The sequence below is a fragment of the Echinops telfairi genome, unplaced genomic scaffold (assembly GCF_000313985.2).
Source record: "Echinops telfairi isolate 266 unplaced genomic scaffold, ASM31398v2 ScPeMD7_9;HRSCAF=40, whole genome shotgun sequence".
NCBI lineage: Eukaryota > Metazoa > Chordata > Mammalia > Afrosoricida > Tenrecidae > Echinops > Echinops telfairi.
Window position 1 is genome coordinate 46,525,672 of NW_022103906.1, and position 10,002 is coordinate 46,535,673.

Below are 10,002 nucleotides of genomic sequence, written 5' to 3' on the forward strand. Positions count from 1 at the left end.
CAATGAGCGCTCCAGGACGCCTTGGTAAGGCATGTTAGAAATTGAAAGGATAGAAGACTGTGAAATGACCTGCCTGTTGTTCTCAGGGAGTTCCCGGGACTATGGTTTCCAGCTCTCATATCCAGCCTCAAGGAGTCCCTTGGTGGCAGTACCCACAGCCAAGTGCTCCACTGCTAGCTCAGCCCACCAGGGGAGGGGTGGGATGGGGTTAATCGGGAAAGAAAGGCCTGCGCTCTGCTTCTGTCCCATCCCAGCCAGAAGATCCTATGGTGCACGGTTTTGCACATATGCACACTGCTTTGAGATTTTTGTTGTTTTATACTAGCGTCTACTAGGATCAGGATTTGTCTTAGAAGTCAAGAATCATTACCTTGACTTTTTATTATGAATAAGGTGAAGGCTTTCTGTACATCCAGTTAGGCAGGAAATACAACTAGGTTTTCTATTACTCTTCTAAAATCGTGCTTCCTATTCCCAGTCCGTGGTAGAGACTAACCCCAGCCAATTCTTGGTCTCAGGTCTGGCCCCATCATGAAGTCTAAGGAATTGCTGGGCTGGAGTTCAACTCGCCCTTGGAGAGCCCCCTCTGAAGCTCACTTTCCCTGAGTGGCCCATGATCCTGTTGGACCTGATCATCGGGCACACAGGTAAGGTGGCTATCTTTCCCTCATGGCTCTCAGAACAGCTGCCTCCGATGCAGTTCTCTTTCTGCCCTGCCCCTGCCCTTTCCGGAACTGACTCTGTACTCGGCATCTCTTCTGCTGTCTCTCCCGGGGGCAATCAGCCTGAACGTGAATGATACAGGAAGGATAAGGGGCGCATGAGCATGTGGTGGAAACAAACACACCCCCAACTAGCTAATATTCCAACATTATTCTGCCACATTCACGTTCAGATGAAATAGACAAGAGGCATTTATACCATATGGAAATCACCGGCTTGAATCCTGGGTGCAAACTTGGGTCAAAGGGCAGGAGACCTTGGAAAGTAGGTTGGACTTGCAATTGGGTTGGGAGGTGGGAGGCAGGAGGTGGGCTAGTAGGGAGGGCAAGAGACCTTGAAGCAATTAGGGCTATCCAAAATGGAAAATGGCTGCTCAGGTGGACAAGAGGCTGAAAACATTCAGCCGAGGTTCCTTGCTGGCGCAGGCAAGATTCTAATGGAAAGATTTATGGTGTGGGTGAGCTTTGGGGAAAAAATGTCCTTTAATAGTTTCTCAAAAGTGTCGTGTCAGTGGGCTTGCTTGCCTTTTGAGATTATGGTTATGAGTCTCATGGGTGTGCGTGGTGACCTTGTGCTGTAATCTCAGGCGAGGTTCTTCAGCCCTCCAGCTTGTTTCCTTGCCTGTGGAATCGGAGCAGGAATGCCAACCTGGACTGTTGTGGGGAGGATTACATCAGGTCAAGCCTTCACAAGTGATGGATGCATTGTAAAGACTCAGTAACAAGTAGGTAAATCTTGGTAGAAATGCTCGTCTATTTATTTAGTCTTCTCAATGCTTGAAAGCAAACACGAGAAGACACTGTTGTGTGTAGTGTTTCCAGAATCATCACTCTTCTTGGACCCTGTGGGCCAGTGCTGGGGATTGCATCGCTGTGGTTAGCTGCTGTGGAGTCAGTCTGGACTCACAGTGACCCTAGCTCCAGCCCAGCAGTGTAAACGCTGCCCACTCCTGCCTCATCCTCACGATCTTTGCTGTGTGTGGACCTTGATGGGAGCCACTGATTGTGTCATTCCACTTCAGGGAAGCTCTGCCTCTCGGACTTTCCCACGCATGACGTCCTTCTCAAAGGGACCGACGGGTCCCTTCTGATGACACATCCGCCGGCAAAGTACCTGTGATGAAGAAGAATTCTGGCTGTACTTCTTCCGAGACAAATGTGTTTGGTTTTCATGGTAGAGTCCCGGCAATAGATAGCATGGAGTGCACCTAGCTGACCTCCGCTGCCTTGCCCCTGCCACAAGGCAGCAGTCAGACGAGCCTCCATGGTCCATCCTTCCTTACCTCTTCTGGCACTAACAGCTCCTCCCACACCATTCTACATCCGTACTAGGTTGAATGATTTACTGCAGTAGCCACACAGAACTTACGGACAATACTCACAATTAAGAAGGTTTTTGGGAAGTGTTACGAGGTTACCACAAGGCAGGGTCAGCAACCTGTAAGGATAGTCGTCGGGCTGCTCAGCCAGCAGTCAAGTCTCTCACAGTTTCTCAGCCCTTCAGCTACCTGAGAGCCAAGTCTCTCCAGTCCTTAGCCGCTCAGCCACGTGGTCCCTTAGCCTTTGCCTCCCTGGGCCAGGAAGCCAGCCTGCCTATTGCTTGATCCCACAATCTCGGGCCAGATAAGAAGATGGGGCTCCATAGTCTCGGTGCTGCTCCTCTGTGCGTCTCCAGGCATCTGTGATGCACCTGGTCTGGCAGCCTCTGCCGCTTCAGCAGAGATCTTGGACCTGCTCTTCCAAGCTCCTCCGGGTTTCTCTCTCCTCTGCTGGTTCAGGAGGAGTCCTGATGGTGTGGTAGGTTACAAATTGGGCTGCTAACCACAAGGTGATATGTTTGAACCCACCAACTGCTTGGTGGGAGAAAGAAGAGGCTTTTTACTCCAATAACGAGTTACAGTCTTGGAAAACCACAGGGGCAGTTCTACCCTGTTCGGTAGGGTCACTATGAGCTGACATTGAGTGGATGGCAATGAGTGAGTGGATTCTGCTGCTTCAAAGATGGCTGGCTCGTCCTTACAGTCGAGCAGGAGGAGGGGGCTGTCACGAAAATGGACCAGTCTTCTCTATTAGTGTTACACACGCCCAGGTTGCATAGTCACAGTCAATCATTTGATAGGAGCTACAGGAACTAGCGCAGAAGACCCATATTAAGAAATTTCACTCCACCACCGGCCTATAATCAAATACATAAGTCCTTCAGTTTTCTTTATTCATGGTCCCATTTTCATACGCATATGAGGCAGTTGAGAATAACGTGGCTTCGGTCAGGTGTCCCTTATCTTCAACGTGACAGATTTGTTCTTGAGCACTTTCAGCTTTGACCAGTGTAACATGTCCTTTGGTTTCTTGACTGCTGTTCCTGTGAGGGTTGATTGTAGATCCAAATCAAATGAAATCCGTGACTTCAGTCTGCTCTCCATGTATCATCACAGTGGTCCATCGCTGGGTCTGGGTGTGCTTGTGTTTTACATTGCGTGGTAACCCAGCCCGAAGACTGCCTGAGCTTCATCAGTAATGCTGGCGTCCTCTTCACTTTCAGCCAGCAAGATGGCGTTAGCTGCATATCAGACTCTCCAATCCTGAGTTCCACTTTCTTCTTCACATAGACCATTTGCTAAGATGAGTAGCTCAGCATATAAACTGAGTCAATAGGGTGAAAGTATATGGCCCCAATGCCCACCTTCCCTGCTTTTAAACCCTCGTCTTCTGTCTGAGCAACTGCCTCTTGTTCTATGTATAGGTTCTGGAATTCTCGTTCCTTACAATGATTTTCATAATGTGGTAAAATCTATATAGTTGAATGCCTTTGCATGGTCAGTAAAACACAGATGTGCAGCTTTGAGCCTAGGTGTGCATGCCTAGGTAAGCATTGCTGGGTCTCAGCTGTTGTTGTTGGTTGGGAACTAGCCGTGTGTTACAAAAGAATGTAAGTCCATTTCAGTTTTACTTTCCCTCCATTTGTGACCCCTCAGACCAGTGGTTAAGGGTGATGGGTCAGGTAGCTGGAGGATTCTTAAGGATGGGACCTTCATTCTCTCTCTCTCTTTGTTGAAAATATTAATTTTATTCATGATCATTTCCTCCTTTTATTTGTGGGATAGAACACAAACAAGGGAAAACATACGACACGCATTTGCACAGCCACCTCTTCACAGCGGCGAGAGGATCCCAGTCAACCCACTCTCTCTCAAAAGTGGTTCTTTCTGCTTTTGTTCTTTTCTCTTCTCACCACCGCCTTTCCTTACCTCCCCCGCCTTTCCCTTTCCTTCTCCCCTCTGTCCCCTCGCCACTGCCGCCTTGTCGTAGTCTTCCAAGTCTCTTCCTTTGATGTGAAATCAATTTTCCCCTTTCTTCCTTTATAACAATGCCGGCATGCAATAGTTAACTTTATGATATCGACTAACTTTGCTGACAGCTAAAAGGACAACCTGATTTGTCTTGGAAGAAGTATGGCCAGGATGCTCCTTAGATGCAAGAATGGCAAGACATTGTCTTACCGACTTTGGACGTGTTGTCAGGAGAGACCAGTCCCTGGAGAAGGACATCATGCTTGGGAAAGCAGTGAAAAAGAGGAAGGCCCTCAATGGGTGGATTGACACTGTGCCTTCCACAAGGGGCTCAGGAACAATTGTGAGAATGGATGGTGCAGACCAGGCAGTGTTTTATTCTGCTGTGCAGAGGGTTGCTGTGTCAGTCCGGGTAGACTAGAGAAACAAATTCATAAACACGCATATGTGTATAAGAGAGAGTTTTATATAGGAAGTCTTAGAGATCCAATGACATTGTAAGCATCTCAGCGCTGGCAGGGGTCTCCACGTGGCTTCTCCAGGTCCAGGATTCTGGCTGCATCAGGGTAGGTCCATGTGGATTCTCCTCAGGGGATGTCTCAAAGGGAATTAGCCTTATCTAAGAGAGTCTCCAAGGAAGTAAACCGAGAGAGAGAGAGAGAGAGAGGCAGAGAGAGACAGAGAGAGACGAGAGAGAGTCAGAGTCCACCTCCAAGGAGGAAATACCGGAGCTTCCAGAATTCTCATGAGAAGGCCATGCCCACACAGAGGCCTCGTTGGCTATGACCCAATTGACAGACTAGACTCAACCCCATCACTTGTCATCCTCTCAAATTGACACCAGATTATGTAACTACCACCATTGCTATGGGTTGGAACCAACTTGATAACACCTAACAACAAAAACTTTATCGAGCATAATGTCCTCTAATTTTGTCCATAACATGAGGTGTTTGACAGACTTGTCATTGTCTTTCATGGATGCATTGTGTGTGTACCACTGTTTGTGTACCACGGTGTGTGTACCACGGTGTGTGTACCACTGTGTGAGTGTACCACAGTGTGTGTGTACCACTGTGTGAGTGTATCACTGTGTGTGTACCATGGTGTGTGTGTACCACTGTGTGTCTGTACCACTGTGTGTACCACTGTGTGTGTACCACGGTGTGTGTACCACGGTGTGTGTGTATCAAGGTGTGTCTGTACCATGGTGTGTCTGTACCACTGTGTGTGTACCACGGTGTGTGTGTACCACTGTGTGTCTGTACCACTGTATGTGTGTACCAGAGTTCGTTTATCCATTCTTCCACAGAGAGGGTTTTTCATTATTTCTATCTTTTTGCAATTATAGAAATTGCTGTGATAAACATGGGGGGTGCATATGTCTGTGTTTTGTTCTTTATTTCTTAAAGTTTAGGGTATGTACCAAGTACAGAGATTACAGAATAATAAGGTACTTGCTTTGTCTAAGGAAGCATCACCCTGTTTTCCATGGGGTCTGTGCAATTCTGTGACCCTGTTAGCACTGTACAAGCGTCCCAAACTCTGTGCATCTTCTCCAGCACTTTGGGTTTTCTGGCTTCTGTTTTTCAAATTTTGCTAAGGGGGTCAGTGTGCGGTGCTGTCGTGTTATTGCTTTAATTTGTAGTTCTCTTATGGATAAAGAATGTGAGCATTTCTCCATATAATTAATTGTTGGTGCTGTGGATCTCAAATATGAATAGATAATAATTGTAGCTGAGTTTCTAGAGCACTGGCTCACCCCACCCACCCACCTACACTCACATTGCAGATGGGGCAACGATTACCTGGTTGTGGCTCAGTGGGAAGCTCCACGTGTGTCACAGGAAAACTATGCTCCCAAGGGTGATTTTTTTTTTGAGGGGGGGGGGGCGGTGAGGTGGGTGTGGGAGTAGGACAGTTGCTTTTGTTTGGGTTGATTTTTCAGATGTAGATCACCAGGCCTTTCTTCCGAAGTGCTTCTGGGTGGACTGGAGTCTCCAATCTCCCGAGCAGTAGCCGAGTGTGCCCACGGCTTGCACCATCCAGACACTCCAGGCCATAGTTGCCAGAGCCTTACTGTGAAGTCAGGCAATTGGTCTCCAAACTCTCTGCAGGCCCCACTGTGCTCGCCTGCCTCATCCAGAGGGCCATTCCTGCTGGGCCGGAGGCTTGCTGTGGCTCTCCGCAGTGACTCACCCAGCTCCCCCCTCGTTTCTCGGGCTCTGAGAGTGAGCTCATGTCAGGTGAGTCTGACTTAAAAACAACGTTTGAGATAAAATCAAGAGCAAATCCCACTGTCATGGAGTCAATTCCAGTGCATCGTAACTTCGGAGGACAGAGGAAAACTGCCCCCCCAGGAGACGTAAGGCCATGAACTTTACTGGAGAAGACTGCCACATCTTTCTCCCATGGAATGGCTAGTGGGGTCAGGCTTTGGGTTAACAGGCCAGGGTTTTGACCAGTCCACCACCAGAACTCCACCTTTGTAAGAGAAAGGTGCCGCTACTTGCCCGAGTTTACTGTTTCCCTCTTCCCTCGTCTCTACTCTCCTCCCCTTCCTCCTCTCCCCCAACCCTCCTGAGAAGAGAAGGAAGTTAAAAAGAAAGACATGTTTCACCAGCAATAGTTTTGCCTTGTGATACCACAGTATGTTGCAACACTCTTATGCCTGGAGCAAGAACATACCTAACAGCCAAATTCCAGTTTTTAAGGGCCCACACTGCAAAATAAACTAGTTTCAACCTATTGTAGAACTTTGAGGTCTGTCTATATTTTTTTGTTCCTACTTCTCAGGTAGCTAATTTTCAAAGTCCAATAGTTTGTGTTATTGAAGTTTGGCTCCGTGTTTCCTGTGGGTAGTTTAAACCCAGTTATCATACAATTAGTTCCATCCGAGCCTTATTGCAAAAGCCATGCCAAGTCTCAAGCAGCTAGGGAGCCCCATGGATCGCTTCAGACTGGAGTCTCTTGGCTGGCTCAGATGTTTTGTTAGGTGGGGTGCTCGAGAGACGCAAAGCCAGAGACACTTCTATGTGCTGTAGAGGGAAAGAGATTTATATCAGGAGATGGTCTGCGCAGGTGTAGAATCATGGAAACTGATCAACAGGAAGCAAGGTGACAGAGACAGTAGGGGGAACAAGTTGGGGCACACAGAGGTACGGAGTTGGCCAAGTGAATCTACTGACGGTAATCTGCTGATGGTTCCTGGGACCGGGAGGTAACACCTCAGGAGATTTTCAAAGTCCAATAGTTTGTGTTATGGAAGTTTGGGCTGTCGAGGACCTGGGTGAAAGATGCAGTTTTCACAGAAGGCAAAGAGCCAAAGAGAATTCGACTCCACTCAATCTTGATCTCTCTCTTATATAAAAAAGCGTATGACACCAAGGAGGTGTCATCAGGCATTCACCCAATCAATAGTTTGGGTTCTACCCTTACCCTTAGTGTACCCAGGAGTGTCTAGTTTACAGAGGCCCTACCTATCACAGATGTGGGGAAGGAATGTTTCCACACGGAAAGCCATAGGCTTGGAAGGACAAGTGTAGAAAGAAGACTAAGGCGTGGAACATCTAAGACGACTTCATGACCAGTGCATGGGTCTCCAAGGGCTGCCGTAACACAGCGGCACAAACTGTGTGGCTTCTAAGAGCAGATGTTTCTTGTCTTCTAGTTCCGAAGTCTAGAAGTCCAAGCCCCCCTTCAGCGGGCCAAGCTCTCTTTGAAGTCCAGGACACGGTGTTTTCTTGTCCCTCCCAGCTCTGGCAGCCCCAGGTGTTCCTCGCCTTTAAGATGCCTTTTCACATGGCCTCCTGCCTCGCTTGGTCTTTCCATTGCGCACTTGATTACTAACCCTAAAAACTGAGTGTTCAAACCTCCCTGGAGATGGAAGGCTTGGTAATGGAAGATCTGGTAGTCTACTTCTGAAAGCCTATATAGAACCGTGCAAACCTGCATGGGGTGTAATTCTGCTCTGCACGGGTGTGGTTTTGAGGGATCAGAATCAACTTGATGACATGTTTGGCTCCCAAGCAAGGTTATGGAGCTCAACTTAAGTCCACTCAGAAGTACCTTGGAAGAAAGGCAGGGCAATCTCTCTCTCTCTCTGAAAAATCAGCCACTGGATATACAGTGGAGAACAATTCTACTTAGATACACTTCAGGTCTCCAAGAATGGAAATTGGCAAAGTAGAAACTGTCATAAGGACACCATCCAGATTGGATTCTGACATCCACTCCAGTGTGATCCCATACGCAAGCCATTAACAACATCTTCAAAGACCCCTTTTCCAAGCCAGGTCTCAATCACAGGTGAGGTACTGGGGATTCCGACTTCAGCATCTCTTTAGAGGACACCTTTCAAGAGTGAACAAGCAGCCAGCTCCAGTTGTGGTCTAAGTTCAGGACAAATGGTTGAGCTAAAAGGGTGAAGGACAACACCTTGACTTGGCTCAAACCCAAAATGCAATCCCTGATTGCGCCAGAAGGAAGTTCTAGTAAATTGCTTTAAAAATGAAAAAAACAAAACTGGCTTCACTGACAACCCTCCCCCCAAAAAAAATCCTTTTAAAGATTGAATCATTACTTGTAATCACACACACACACACACACACACACACACACACACACACACACACGGAGGCAACCCAAATACCCGTTACTTGGTAAGTGGGTACTTCATTATATAGCCATATGAAAGAATTCTGCTCTGCAATGAGAGAGAATAATTCACTGACAACATCAATAAATCCTCAAGCATCATGTGGAGTGAAAAGGGTACAGACCGTGGGCTTCTATTGCTGTCTCTCAGAAAGCCACACCTACAGGGACCCAAACCAGGTGGGTGAGTGTCAGGGGTTAGGGATTGAGGGAAAGGGTTGACCACAAAAGTAACACCAGGAAACTGTCGGGGGTGGTATAAATGGCCTGTCTCTTGATTGTGATTGGGTTACAGGACTGTATAAAAAAATTCCAAATTTCATAGAACTGTACACCTAGAAGGATCAGTTTTACTGTTTATTAAAAGAAAAAAAAACTACCATAATGCAGACATCTGAAAGAGGAGAGAATTCCTGGGAAATGGTCCTGAGTGAGAAGAACAAGTTGATGAAATAAATCCTAGGCTCAACCAGAGCAGGGTAGTGAAGTAGAGGCTTGACATGTTTGCTTTGGGGCGGGGGGAATGAAAGACACAGCAGAGTGTCCAGGTCTTCACAGCTTGAAGCGCACGCCTCAATGGCCACGTGGACGGAGTTCTCTTCGGGGCGGACTTTAAATCCCCCTTCTCCTAGTACCAACAATGGCGGATTTGCTACAATTTTAAGGCCCTGTGTTCTTCTCTGCAACACAGGGTCATTAATCCTCGCTCTGCATTGTCCCCACAGGGGGCATGGCGAGCACGTGAGCAGCCCGGCATACACACTGCTGACGAGCTCTGGGTCGCCGTGTGCATGCTGCTTCCAGAGCCTCCCACACGGCAAGGAGTCATTACCGCCACACTGTTTATCATCTCAAGCTTACACTTTGTCTCATCTGCAGAATTCTGCCTTTTGCAAGCTGTTCTCCTTTCATCTCACCCCTGAGACCTTCATGGTGCTGCCCTGGGTGAGATGGGCAGTGAGACTGAGCATGGGGGGAGGCAAGGTGGGAGAGAAGGAAAGACCACCCCTGCCGACTGGAGCGATAACCTTATCTCTGATGTTCTCACACTAGAACACTAGTGTTATCAACGAATACAGCTCCTACACACGGATCTCCTTACTCCTTCCTCGCCTCTCCTGTGCTTCTCAGGATCTTGAGTGAGGAGTCTTGACCCCCATGAGCTCCAACCCATGGTGCCTCTAGGTAGCCAGGAAGCAGCCACCTTTTGGTGAGCAGCCAATGAGAGCCAACTATTTACATGACTCAGAAACACCTCATTGCCAGCACAGATAGCAACAGCAGGGATCCAGTTTGAGAGTCGACTTCACATCCGATCTGGCTTAGACTAAATA